The 14,175-nt window shown below is 36.3% G+C and overlaps 1 protein-coding gene across 1 annotated transcript in view; it reads right to left on the bottom strand.

The window, feature by feature from the left end:
* Window positions 1–14,067, bottom strand: part of KCTD19 (potassium channel tetramerization domain containing 19) — a 955,229-nt gene extending 941,162 nt beyond the window's left edge. Inside the window, exon 1 of the mRNA XM_044079536.1 lies at window positions 13,702–14,067. The gene's annotated coding sequence lies outside the window, so the exon portion shown is untranslated. The remainder of the gene's footprint in view (window positions 1–13,701) is intronic.
* Between the last annotated feature and the right edge of the window lie 108 nt (window positions 14,068–14,175).

Here is a 14,175-nt window from a genome sequence, read left to right as displayed (position 1 = left end):
GTTAGTTTTTCTTTATATTTCAAAAGGTTGCCTCTATTTAATGTGGTAGCCCAATTACTAGCAGTTAGAACATTTCCCATTTTGTAGCCTCTGTGACAAAATCTCTTGGCAAGATCTTTCCTAAAATGTTCATATGTGGATTCCTGCGAACAGATGCATCTCATTCTTATAAATTGTGACTTTGGGATGTTCCTAGATATATGAGGTGGATGAAAGTTGGATGCATGGAGAAGGGAATTGTACTGTGGATATTTGAGAAATACCTCAGTTCGTAAAGTATGATTGTTTGGTAGCCCTGGTGATTAGAACATCAAGATATGTTATTTGTTGCAAATTGCAATTCATCATGAATTGTAGGCCCCATTTATTTTCATTAAGATAGCCAACAAATAATCCACATCTGATCTCCATACCATCCAGCAATCATCCAAAATCCTCCTCCAAATGTCCATTTCCACCAGATAAATGTTATGTGCATTATCATAAATCAAATGTTCTTCAACATAAGCCATGAAAAGGTCTGCATATATGGGGGCAAAGAAAGCCCCCATCACTGCTCCTTTAATTTGCCAATAGCATTGTTCCTGGTAGAAAAAGACATTTTTGGTAAGGAAATGTTCAGTGAGGCATATCAGGAAGGTGTTGAAACCAGGTTGATAGAGATCCGATTTGTATAGTCAATATTCTATGGCTTCCAAACTGGCCTCATGTGGTATATTGGTGTAAAGTGCACTAACATCTAGTGTACATAATAACCACCCCTGCTCCAAATGGGTTTTGGAAATGATCTGAAGAAATTTAGTAGTGTCCTTGATTCTTGAGCGGACCCATTTTAGTAGTGGCTGCAGAAATTTGGTGAGGAATTGTGACAGAGACTCAATAAGTGAACCTCTGCCTGAAACAATTGGTCTGCCTGGTGGGTTACAAGGGTCCTTGTGAATTTTAGGTAAAAAATAAATATATTGATTAATAGGGTCCGACACTTTAAGATTATACATAGTTGTGTCGGAGATAATTCCCTCCTGCTTAGCAGATAATAAAAAATAATCAATCTGTTTTTTAAATCTGAATTCTGGATCCAAAGGCATCTTCACATAGTGTCACCCATCTCTAAGTTGTTTTTGTGCCTCAGTATCATATTGAGCCCAGTTCATGACCACAACCACCCCAGCTTATCAGCAGAGAGGATAACCAGATCATTGTTATTCTCTAAATCATGTAGGGCCTCCAGTTCAATTTTTTGAGAGATTGTTAGCCTTATAACTCAACTCCCTAGAATAGAAATGCAAATGTGGAACCACTAGCCAGTTACCATGATAGAATTATAGATAGGAACATTGTGGATGTCACTAAGTTATGTGAGGAAACAAAAATCTTTGATGGTGTGCACAAGAGATGCCTTCGCAATCTGACAGATTTGGAGCGCTTTTGCAAAGAAGAGTGGGCAAATATTGCCAAGTCAAGATGAGTCATGCTGACAGACTCCTACCCAAAAAGACTGAATGCTGTAATTAAATCAAAAGGTGCTTCGACAAAGTATTAGTTTAAGTGTGTGCACACACAACAAAGTATTAGTTTAAGGGTATGCACACTTATGTAACCAGCGTATTGTACATTTTTTATATTTTTTCCCCTAACAGATTTGTTTGTTTTTCAATTGAATTGTACAGGTTATAGGTCACATTAAAGGTGGGAAAAGTTTTGAAATGATTTATTGTGGTCTCATTTTTTATATCACAAAAGCCTGGCATTTTAACTGAGGTATGTAAACTTTTTATATCCACTGTATATACCACTCAACTGAAATTGATTTTTTTTTTTTGCTTTATGTTTTTGGCCTATCCCTCTTAAGTGAAACCTGTTAATCCAGCAACAGTCTTAAGTTTATAAGAGTAATATTTAAAACCTATCCTTAATTTTGGTTCTTTGCTCCCCCTTAATCTAGTTTATTTAAATAAATACTTTTGCGTTTTGTCATGAATTCTTGTAATAAGAGGTTAAGAGGCATGGTTCATACTGTTTATTTTCCACAAAATACATGCTAAAAAAAAAAAATCATCATTTAACTGACAGCCCCACTGGGATGTCAATCAAGTTAGCAATGCCCTCATATGCACAAACTAAGGCAGTGCATTTTAATGTAAACAATCGCAAAGATCTGTAAAAATTACATATCAGAGCTCCACTGTATACGTGGAGTGCAAGCCTAGTAATGGCTTATAAACTTTGATTTAACAAAGGTATCATAAAAACAGTCACTACATATCCAAATCAAAATCAGCCTTGCAAAAGCAAGTCTGTCTTCATTAAAACTTATGCGAAAAACATTTTTTGTGCTAACACACACACACACATATATATATATATATACATATACATACAACAAAAAACAGGCTAAAATCAAGGTGGTATAAAGCAACAGCTACCATGCAGAGTTCAATCCAGGAAATGTTGCAAAATTACATAAAATCCAAGGAATAGCCAGTCCGTAGTAAAAATCAGAATTGCTGTTTATTAGTGCACTCAGTTATATGGTCTGAAGAAGCTAACTTGTGAAAGCACTAACCTACTGAGTGCACTAATAAACAACAATTTTGATTTTTACTACAGACTGGCTATTCCTTCGATTTTATGTAATTTTGCAACATTTCCGGGACTGAACTCTGCATGGTAGCTGTTGCTTTATACTGTATATATATATATATATATATATATATATATATATATATATATATGTATATATATGATTTACTTTCAGTTGGTCGACTAACGTGAATGTTGACATCCTGAAGGTAAACCACTCTACATCAAAAATGGAAATGTTGACTTCCAAGTATGCATGCACCCAGGTTGCTTCTCGGCACATGCAAATATTATTTAAAAAAAAAAAACATAAACAACACCCTCCACCCCCTGCTAATTATATATACTAACTCTGAGACTGCACAATTCATGGGAAAGGGAATATTCCACTACCCAGGGACTGTCGATCTTGCACACCTGTTGACTATCTGTACAGATGACCAAATGCGGGGTATTAAACAGATGCTGACAAAACTCCCTGTTGACCAAACCAATGGAACAAATGCACAAACATATATGTACACACATACACAAACATAACATATGTATATATAAATAATTTCTGAAGTTGGGTACTTCACCCCTGCATACTGGGGACAGTGCAGTAGTGGAGCAGTTGCATTGTTGCCTCACAGCAAGAGGTTCTCCAGTTTGATTCCTGGCTGCGGTGCTTTATGTTTGGAGTCTGCATGTCCTCTCTGTGTCTGTGTGGATTTCCTCCCACATTACAAAGACATGCATCTGGAGCGTTTCTCCCTGGGCCTCTGCTGAAAATTGGCTTCATTCCAAGTTGGACTTTCCCAGTAAACCAATGTTAAATAAAATATTAAGATTTAACCCCTTCACGCCTTCATGGCCTTTTCACCAAGGTGCCAATTGCTTAACCAGTACCATTCTGCTAACAAGCTATAGTTACTGATTTTAAATCTCTGTAGTAGTTTGTCTTCTGAACCTATGATAAAAACCAGCTTCCCACAACTTGACTTTGTCACAGTTATGTACCATTGTTGTTTTTAAGGGGAACAGAATTATTAAAAAGATAAACAATCACTGATTATTTACATTAAGATAAAACAGGATGCGCAGTAGCAAGCACTGCGCCTGGTGTAACTTGAATTGGGAAGTGGCTGCAGGGCACAGGAATGTTGCCAACCATTTTAAATGGCAGTTTATTCAGTGTTTTATTCTTCCATCCAAAAGAAAAAAAAATGAAAGAAATTAAAATGCAAATCATTTGCTCACCTACATTATCAGCAAACTAGCACAGATATCTCATCTAAATACCATCAAAAGTATTGTATTTGTTTTGCATCAAATCCCTTGCAGGCATGTAGGAATACTGCCAGCCATTGAAATCCAGGCATTTTTCTTTTCTCTAGAATGTATATACGGCTTACCTGAAATTGATTTTAAAGTTGTTTTTTTTGCTTTATATTTTTGGTCTATCCCTCTTATGTGAAACCTGTTAATCCAGCAACGTTCTACATTTATAAGAGTAGTATTTAAAACCTATCCGTAATTACTGTTCTTTGCTCACCCTTACTCTTGATTATTTAAATAAATAGATAATTTTATGATTTGTCATGAATTCTTATAATAAGAGGTCAAGAGGCATGGTTGGACATTGCTTCATACTGTTTATTTTCCACAAAATGCATTGTAAGAAAAAATAATCATTGCTTAATTGACAGCCCCACTGGGATATCAATCAAGTTATAACTGCCCACACATGCACAAACTAAGACAGTGCATTTTAATGTAAACAATTGCAAAAATCTGTAAAAATTAAGTATCAGAGCCCCACTGTATAAGTGGAGTGCAAACTTAATAACTACTTATAAACTTTGATTTAACAAAGGCATCATAAAAACAGTCACTGAATATCTAAATCAAAATCAGCCTTGCAAATGGAAGTCTGTCTTCATTAAAAATTTCACAAATTTTTTTTGTTTGTTTTGGGAGTGTCGCCCTCTCCAGTTTCCCAATAAATGATTTACCTTCAGTTGGTCGACTAACGCAAATGTTAACATCCCGAAGGAGCTCTGATACTTAATTTTTACAGATTTTTATGACTGTTTACATTAGAATGTACTGTCTTAGTCTGTGCATGTGTTGGCAGTGCTAACTTGATTGACATCCCAATGGGGCTGTCAGTTAAGCAAAGATTTTTTTAAATTAAAGTGTACTGCTGAGAAGGATCATGGTCAGTTTACTAAAGCAGAATGGTGAGAATGTGAGTTCATTGACAAAAATTCCACATAGCATTAAACAATTCATAAAAATACTGTATTTTATTATAGACAAGATATCCTCCCACTGCAACTCCCTACTTAAAGTCCATGATTTCTGCACCTTGTGAGAAGACAGGTTTACACCTGCAGCAACCTCCAATGACACGTGTAAATTTCTGTTACTTGTGCATTATTAGAAATTTAAGTGCTGTACAACAGGGGTAAACAACTTCCCTAAAACAAAAAAAAAATGCTAACAAAAGGCTAACAGTTAGCTTTAGTATTTCCTTAACCAGTAACAAGGTACCACAGACCATTAGGACTAAATAATCTCTTTAAGTGTAAGATACTAAATATAATGGCATCTTAAATCTAGACGATAAACATGCAAACATTGCAAACAGAATAAAATTAACTCACAGGGATAAGATTAAGACAATGTGAAAATGTGTACAAACTAAAAAAGAAAACATATCAATAGACTGCGCAGCAATTTATATAAAAGACCACCCAACACACAGTAAGCAGTACTGTGGGAAAAAGTATGGGAACCTGTCCTATAGCAATACGTTTGTACCTGAACATCTAGTGTTATGGTACAAAACATCAGAAAGCTGGTAAACAGAGTGAGACAAAGTTTCTCATTTTTTACATAATTGTTTCTAAATGTTGCAGTCTACTATGGAACTGCAGAATGAAGACAAGGCATTAAGTTTACTGTCTTGTAGAACCAACATTTAGTAACAGCACTTTTGACTTTTTGAGAAATGTTATTTTGCATAATACCATTTGTGCAGAAGAGCCGATGCCCCCTGAACCAATCCCATTAAGTACAAGGCAGGTATTACAACTGCACAATCTCACATTACAAACTGTATTACCCGGGATTCATACAATGTTGGCCACTGTAAACTGGGGGTTGTTTTTCAGTCTTCCACAAACTCACAATGGTCTAACATGGGTTACACGTTGTTACCAACTGGTTCAAAGACAATGCTGCCAAATAAAAAGTGAAAGAAATGTAGTATAATTAATTTTGGTAAACAAAACATTTTCCCATACCATATTCTGTTGTAAGTGATTTAGGCACTCTGATTGATAATCTTCCCATACCATGTTATGTTATACGAGATTGTGGCACTCTGGTTGTTAATTTTCCTGTACCATATTCTGTTGCACAAGATAGGCACTCTGGTTAATAATTTTCCTGTACCACATTCTGTAGTAAGAGATCTGGGCACTCCAGATGAAAACTATCCCACACAATTGTCTGCTGTAAGAGGTCTAGGCACTCTCTAGTTGATAATTTTCCCATACCATGTTCTGTTGTAAGAGATATAGGCACTCTGGTTAATAATTTTCCCATTCCATATTCTGAAGTTAAAGATCTAGGCACTCTAGTTGATCATTTTCCCATTCCATATTCTGAAGTTAGAGATCTAGGCACTCTGGTTGATTATTTTGCCACACCAGAGTCTGTTGTAAGAGATTTAGGCACTCTTGGTTTGATAATTTTCCTGCATCACATTCTGTTGTAAGAGACCTAGGCACTCTGGTTGATCATTTTCCCATTTCATATTCTGTAGTAAGAGATCAAGGCACCCTGGTTGATTATTTTCCCTTACCATATTCTATTGTAAGAGATCTAGATACTCTAGTTGATATTTTACCAGTACCATATGCTGTTCTAAGGGATCTAGGCACTCTAGCTGATAATTTTCACATACCATGTTCTCTTGTAAGAGATCCAGGCACTCTGGCAGATAATTTTCCTGTGCCATTCTGTAGTAAGAGATCTGGGCACTCTGGCTGATAATTTTCCCATACCATATAATGTTGTAAGAGATCTAGGCACTTTCTGGTTGACAATTTTCCCATCACTAGGAGGAGGTGAGCCAGTGAAAAAGTGAAGGAATACAAAACAGCAACTCCAAGCAAGAAAAAAGTAGTACTCCACACCGTGAAAAGCTTTAATAGAACGACAACGCTTTCAGATATAAACTATCCTTAATCAATGTCTTACATAAGATGGCTTTGTCATTCTATTAAAGCTTTTGACGGTGTGGAGTACTACTTTTTTCTTGCCTGACAATTTTCCCATACTATATACTGTAGTAAGAGATCCAGATATTCAGGCTGATTATTTTCCTGTACCATATTCTGTTGTAAGAGATCTAGGAACTCTGATTGGTAATTTTCCGCTACCATAGTCTATAGTAAGAGATCTAGGCACTCTGGTTTACAATTTTCCCTTACAATATTCTGTTGTAAGAGATCTAGGCACTCTGGTTGATAATTTTTGCATTCTGGCACTCTGGTTGATAACTTTCCCATTCCATATTCTGTTTAAGAGATCTAGACACTCTGGTTGATAGCTTTCCCATTCCATCTTCTGTTGTAGGACATCTTGGCAGTCTGGTTGATATTTTTCCTGTACCATATCATGTTGTAAAAGAGCTAGGCCCTTTGGCTGATAATTTTCACAAACCACATTTGTTGGAAGTGATTTAGGCATTCTAGTAGCTAAGTCTTTATCTTTTGATCACCACATCTATGTACTAGTTGGAGAAGTCTGTCATGCTCACCTAATTTCTAAATAGATTTCTAGATACAAAGAAGTCTTAAATATGCTTTCCTTTTATCTCATCAGTCCCATTATTGAGTATAATGCTCCCTCCATCTGGCATGTATTTGTCTAAACATGTCATTCAGATCGAGAGACCACAGAGTTTCCTAACCAAAAACATCAGTAGCCCCCAAAAGCTTATAGAACAGACAGAACTTTTTCTAGTCTTTGGATCCATGAAAGATCCAATCCTCTTTGACTTTCTAGTCCTTCACAGAAGAAATGGTTCCTCAAATACTAGGTTAAAAAAAACTAAACCTCCATCGACAGATAAACAAAACCCATTGGCCTGATATGCTCTGGGATATGAATCTATCTCTCACATCTGGAGTGAACCTCCACTATACATCAAGCACCCTTGCCACTTTCAAGGTAAATCTAGATAATTGTACCGGGGAGAATTTGAGGTAGCTCTCCATCTTGTATTGGTGTCTTTCAGCCTGAAGGGAACTTTTGAATATGGATTATTGGCAAGGCTTGTAAGATCATCTAGTACTTACCTATGAACCTATAATAGACTCAATATTCATTTGAAATTGTGAAAAGGAGCTACAACTCTACATCACTAGCTTTTGGGTGTGTTATTTCCATCACAACCACTGATGCTCTATATTGGGCATCTCAGCTGTTTAATGATAAAATGTTTCTGTCTCACAGAGCTACGGTTCAAGGTTGAATGCTGCCATCCTGCTACTGTCTTTGCGGAGATTTACATGTTCGTTTTAGATTTGTGTGGGTTTTCTCCCACCTCACAAACATGACATTTGATTAGCTACACTAAAATATCCTCATATATGTTCATATGTCATATTTACCTTTGCTCTTATGGCCAAAAAAGGACAGAGAATGACCACTTCATGTATGTTACATGGATAAGTCTTATAACTTTAATTACTTAAAATACTCTAAGAATGCTGGATGTTAACATCTACTCTTTGATGTAAGTGTACACAAACTGTTAACCAAAAAAGGACTCTACACAGTCTGAAAATATAAAAAAAACAAAAAATACTCTGACTGACAACCATAGACTTTATTCACTGATACAGAGCTTTCATTCTAAAATGGCAAACAGGACTTCGTCAAAATTGTATTTCATTATTTTGTCCTTTTTTATAACATTAGTTTTTGTATGATTAATATGTGATAACCATTTAGTGTTAAATAATTATTTTTAACTTATTTCTTAATATTGAATGCTATATATTTCCATGGAGAGTGCTACTGTGATTTATTTGGTAATTAATTACAAAATGTGTATATTTAAGTAGGCAGGATGTATTTGCTGGGTGATTCTGATGATACTCTGCCATTTTAAAAGGAAAACACTAAATTAGTGAATACAATTTGTGGATGAGAGTCAATGTGTTTTTGTTGTATACAAATTGTATTTTCCTAATACCTCTTTCTGCATTTAGTATAATCTTTCTGCAAGAACCCCCTCTACAAACAGTATTACAAGAAATATATTTTTCTGAAATTGTAAATAACTTAAATTCAGTTACATCTATTACCAAATGATTTTATACAAAACAAAAAAAGAACTTAAAGTCTTGCTATTCGGGACCACTGAAGAAAAGAAAGAACATAGCCACTGCAGCCAAACTTCACTTGCTCCAGCAATGAAAAATAGCAGCAACAAATCCAATAAATTGAGTAGTGAAGACCACAGCTCTTGCAAATAAACAGTTCATTGTTCAAAACCTGCAATAAAAACAGGTAAGTGCTTTCATATCCACCAGATGCTTCCTCAGACCTCATAATCATCACACATCACTTCCTTTATATGCACATCCCACGTTCTATTAACTAATTAGCACTTACCAAAAAACTTACTATTAAAACATCATATCACTTACATTTACTATAAAACATTGCTAACATTTCCCATAAAACACATATTTACAATTATAAAACATGAATTATATTATTTAAATCTCCTAGCTGCCAAGTATGGTTTGATAGAGGCTCTATCATTCAGCCCAGGTGGTTTATCAGCCTGCAGCCCAATGATCCAGTGCAATTCATTCTGCTCAGTAACATTCTTCATATCACCTAAACGTGGGTTCGAAGCTATACATTGTGTAACCATGAACTGAAAGCTATGTGTACTCTGTATTATTATGTGTCTAGCTAAAGCACTTCTCTCGCTGTCTCTATTGGGAATAGCCATTAAATGTTCCCTTACTCTGTCACGAAGGGAGCGATTGGTGATGCCCACATAATAAGAATGGCAATCTCTGCACTTCTGATTTCAGAATGAACCAATTTTTATTTACAATGTCCATAACCCTATAAAAATCACTGAGTATTCTAACATAAGTGGAACTATTTTTTTCTAACTACATTGCCATTAAAACCAGTGGCAGCATTACTTAGGTTACTTTCACTATCTTCATTCATATCTAATAAATATGGTTTTGCTGTTGTCTTCCTTAAATCCATCATTAACCTAAGGTTATCATCTATCTCTTTTGATTTATATTTACGTTCAGACAACTCATACTTAAAATTGTTAATATCAGTGAGAAAAATATCTTCTTTATTCAAGCTAGAGATGTGCATTCCCTGTCCTTTAATTATATTTTTATAAATATATGATGGATGCATACTATCACGTGACAAAACATTATTTCTACAACACGATTTCCTATGCATCCATGTAGAAAAGATGCCATACTGATCTTTAATTACCGTGACATCTAAAAAGTCTACCTTATCTATGGATATTGTGTGTGTAAACTTTAAAAAACTTGTGCTTCCATTCAAATACTCAAACTGTAACAACTGCTCATATGAACTGATCCAAATCAAAAAAGGTCATCAACAAAACACTTATATAGAAAAACGTGCTCACTATACTTTTTATTTGCCAGAACTTCATATTCTTCCCAGTATGCTAATACCAGGTTGTCAAAACTATTCGCACAGGACGTGCCTATGGCAACGCCCAGTTAAAATCAGCTCCAATAACATACATAAAAGATCTATATGTATTATATCATAAGTACTGTTCATGCATAAATACTGTTTCACTACATCTATGCCATGAGCATGCGGTATCACAGTAAAAAGCGAACTGACATCTAAGGTAACTAACAAGGCTTCTTTAAGTTGTTGCTCATGTCCTGTTACCATTAAGTCTAAATCACATATAAATTGCTTTGTATCTCTCAATACATACTTAGATTTATCTAATACCGGTCTCAAAAACTTTTCACCATATACAGATAGGGAGTGAGTGACCGAACCTCGGACGGACACAATAGGTCTCAGTGGTGGAGCTTGTGCATCCTTGTGTACTTTAGGTTGACCTTGTATCACTGGAATAACAGGATGCAAAGCTAAACAAATATTCCAACAATTGCTTAGAAATTATGTTACTCATATAACAATCATTTAACATTTTAAACACATAACTACATAACAGATCCATCTCTGATAGTGTTATAACCTTATAAACTTTTCCATCATCTAACAAACTAAGCATTCCATTTTTATAACATTCAGCATCAAGGATCACAATACCCCCCCCTTGTCAGCTGGACTGATACATATAGATGTATCATTACGCAAATCAGATAAAGCTTTCTATTAATTGCCTAAGTTATGGAACTTTCTTTGCATGCGTTTATCATTATTAGTCAACAACAGCTTAATGTCATTCTCACAGACTCTACAAAACGTTTCTACAGTAGCATTTAGTTCTGGCATAAATATACTTGGCTTTTTGAACTCATTCATTGGGCCGTCATTTTTATACAATGTTTTAAGCATTATGTTGTGAGCAAAACTTTTTAAATCTAACATTGTCTACATACTGTGTTTCAGCTGCTTGTATAAAAGATAATCCACGTTCAAGTAAAGTCTTTTCAAGGCATGTTAACATACGTTTAGACATATCTTTGTACATCCAACAACTGGGGTTAGATATGAATTTAAAGTGAATGCTACATGCACCACCAGGGATCTGATTTATTTAGCAGAGTGCAGAGATTGACATTCTTATTATGTGGGCATCACCAATCGCTCCCTTTGTGATAGAGTAAGGGAACACTTAATGGCTATTCGCAATAGAGACAGCGAGAGAAGTGCTTTAGCTAGACACATAATACAGAGTACACATAGCTTTCAGTTCATGGTTATACGATGTATAGCTTCAAACCCACGTTTAGGTGATATGAAGAATGTTACTGAGCAGAATGAATTGCATTGGATCATTGAGCTGCAGGCTGATAAATCACCTGGGCTGAGTGATAGAGCCTCTATCAAACCATACTCGGCGGCTAGGAGATTTAAATAATATAATTCATGTTTTATAATTGTAAATATGTGTTTTATGGGAAATGTTAGCAATGTTTTATAGTAAATGTAAGTGATATGATGTTTTAATAGTAAGTTTTTGGTAAGTGCTAATTAGTTAATAAAATGTGGGATGTGTATATGAAGGAAGTGATGTGTGATGATTATGAGGTCTGAGGAAGCATCTGGTGGATGTGAAAGCACTTACCTGTTTTTATTTCTGGTTTTGAACAATAAACTGCTTATTTGCAAGATCCATGGTCTTCACTACTCCATTTAATTGATTTCTTGATGCTGTTATTCGGGACCACTACAGACACTCAGGTTCCAAGCAATTAAAAAACACTGTCTTGAAGCCAGATACTTGAGTGCCTTGTAGCTCATATGGGCTGTTGGTCCTCAAACTCAAATACGAGTTCAGGCAGGCAGCTGCAGGCAGTGAGCAGGAGGGGGATTTTAGGATTTGGGAGCAGGGGTCCATTTTAGGCTTAGAAAATAGGAGGGGAGTGTCAGGGTTATGTAGTGACTGGAAATGTTATATTTAAGGAGGGAGAATTGGAGATTTAGGATTAGGGAGTGATCTGGGACTATACGGTTAGGGAGAGGGAGTGGAGATTTAGGGTAAGAGAGCGAGGACTCGTGTTGAGAACTTGGCAAGAGCTTTAGGGTTGGAGTTTAGGTTCTGGTAGGCTGCATAGCTTTATAGGGTTGGTTGTTGGAAAGACTACATAGAAGCAAGAGATTAGATTCATAGATTAGTACTTGGGTAACTGCCCGTGTGGGCCATTTTAACCCTAGCCAATTAACTCATGTGAGAATTAAACCTTGCACCTGGCACGTTGTGTCTGTACGGCAAATATCTTAACCATTATACCAACTTCCTTCTCTAGCAAGTGGCAGTGGGCATGTGTGCTAACATGCACACATCCATACAGACATTTGTCATCTCTCTTTATTCATTTGACAGACTTTGAACAGCGTTTACAGGACTGCGGTAAAGTTTTTTTTTTGTAATGTTCTTAACAAGCAGCATTAGTCTGTTTACTAATGCCGAACAAGAACCATTTCTCCAGCAACTACATAGTTTATCATAGGATAATAATAGGAATGCAACAGCCAATTATTAAATACTGCATTTATAATGCACTTATAGGAAATCATGAGTTTAAGGGGTTTTGTCAGTAATACATGCAACTAGTGATAGCAAGGACAGACTCCTTGGCAACTTATCAAACTTTTATTTAAAAAGAAAAATAAATACAAACAAAAGAGGCAGTACAATACTCTGAACAGCCATTAGATCTGTACTGTCAACCGGACCGGCCTTTGGTCAACTAGTGTCCTAGGCAAATGGAGTCTGTCCATTGTACTGGCTGTGGGTATGTTTTGGCCTGCAAAATCTGATGTTTGTACCAAATTTGTCCCACTTTGGGCATTTAAAAAGGTGACAACCCTATTTAGTATGTGTGCCACATTTTGACCGTTGTTCCACGTTGTGAAGGCTAATGTTCCTCATTTTGGAGATGGAAGGTTGAGAGCTATGCTTCTTCTATCTGAACACTTATTGTGGTACTGGGGAGGGAGGGGGGGCAACATAAAAACTGCATTATATCTAAACGTTTTCGCAGTATAACTGCTTTTGCATGCATACAAAGCGACAAGGGAAAATAAAATGATAAAGAACTTGATTATTGCTACTGATACAACGGAAACAGGTAAGACAGTGGCTGTACATTATCCCACAGAATTTCAAGTTTTAGTTGTGGCGTCTAAAAAGAGTGGTACTAAAATCCATAACTCCCAATCACACGCTCCCTGTCTTTGTTCATGGTTTTTAAAATACATATAAAGACGTTTTCCAACGAGACAAGCAATAGCTAAACATAATCCCCTTGTTCTGCTGTTAAGTAACAAAGCATTATTAAACAGAATACCGTTAACATCCATTTCACGCCTTACCGTTGTTCCTTGAGATTACTGTTCAAACCGCGTTTCGAGTTCCTCTTCAGCAGGTGCGCGTGCTTTAGTCACAGCAGTCAGTTTCAGGTGGGTCGATGATTTCCCCGTCTCGCGGCCTCTCGTACCGCACTCTTTACTTTGTAGCATTATGGGTTGCTGTGCTTGTGGTTTCTCGCTCACCTCACCGAGCTGTTTAGCTGTTAACGTTTCTCATACAGCGCAGGTTGAACGCGACTGCCTCGAGAAGCTCTTTGAAGAAACATAGAATTGATTTTGGATGCATGCCTTTCAACTCTTCCTAATTTCTAGGGGCTCCCCCAATTTTGCTTCGTGCCTCCTAAACTTGGAGCCTTTTTTGAGAAAACTGATTATACATGTCAATAGGTAAATACCTCATAATTCTCAACCTTCCTCTATATGTACCTCATGAGGAACGTACCTCATTTGGGGTCTTAAAGAGTTCATGTTCCTCGA

Source organism: Protopterus annectens, chromosome 8.part0 (assembly GCF_019279795.1).
Source record: "Protopterus annectens isolate FY-2018-M chromosome 8.part0, PAN1.0, whole genome shotgun sequence".
In the NCBI taxonomy this organism is placed as follows: Eukaryota; Metazoa; Chordata; order Ceratodontiformes; family Protopteridae; genus Protopterus; species Protopterus annectens.
This window is presented reverse-complemented; position numbering and strand designations above follow the sequence as displayed.